We start from the raw sequence: 1,048 nt of genomic DNA, 5'->3' as shown, positions 1-1,048 counted from the left end.
TTTTTTTTAATGCTATTTAATAATATATAATATAATATGGTTATCCATTGAACGCCTAAGGTCATCGTAACCGCGTAGATCTCCTAAATAAACGATTTTCCATACAAAATTAAGGAAGCTTACGAGCTTTACATGGTTACGAGGCATGTACGTGTTTAGATGAATTTCCCTAATAGGTATTTAATAATAGTGGTAAAGTCGCAAATGTATATGCGTAGATTTTTTTAAATGACGATTATCTAAAATTTGTTTCAAAAATGGTTATAGTATGTATGTCGTATTAAATTATAGTATTTACGTCGTTTAAATTGATATCAACACTTTTCAAATCGGTTGAGTAGTTTCCGAGATATTAAAAATATAACAAAATAGAAAAGTTTAACCTTATACTCTTTTATTTGCTCTGTTCGCGCCAAATAATATTGGTATGGTTGAAATCAGAGTAAAAAGTTCTATCGATCCACATTTTTCGTTTTCTTATAGCTAAATGGTTGGTATTCTAGACTTGTTCCAATATCATTTTACAAAAGGTCGCATATTTACGTTTTATCTTATACCTGTATATTATTTTCGTAGTAGAGTTGGATTTTTATGGCCGATTTCAAATGAATATTTAAATGGCACTTAATGTGCTGGTTTTGCTTACGCGTAAAAGCACATTTAGCGCATTTAGCTCTAAATGCTACTCTAAATGTACATTTATCCATACAAAATTCGTCTCCTAAATGCAATGCAAGTCTATTTTTGCATTAAGAATCTAAATAGGGTCTTTCCCGTACGCAACGCGGGATCCCGCTCGTGCCCAAAATAGCCCAGAAATCATTCCCGTACTCAACAAAATGGGTAATAGAGAGCGAAATTTGGAACGTATTGGATCGTAAGTGTCTTCTTCTTCCTGCCCAAAACAGCCCGGACTTTTTCTCCGGGTAAAAATGGATAAAGCGTCAGAGTGCATGTCAGCTGTTTTGTGTTTACATGTTTCCTGTTTCTAGTGATGTGCTGAGTCAATACTTTTAGGTATTGATCGATATTCGGTACCGATTTAGAA

This window comes from Rhagoletis pomonella, unplaced genomic scaffold (genome assembly GCF_013731165.1).
Source record: "Rhagoletis pomonella isolate Grant_MI unplaced genomic scaffold, Rhpom_1.0 Rhpom_scaffold_00001, whole genome shotgun sequence".
NCBI classification, from domain to species: domain Eukaryota; kingdom Metazoa; phylum Arthropoda; class Insecta; order Diptera; family Tephritidae; genus Rhagoletis; species Rhagoletis pomonella.
This window is presented reverse-complemented; position numbering follows the sequence as displayed.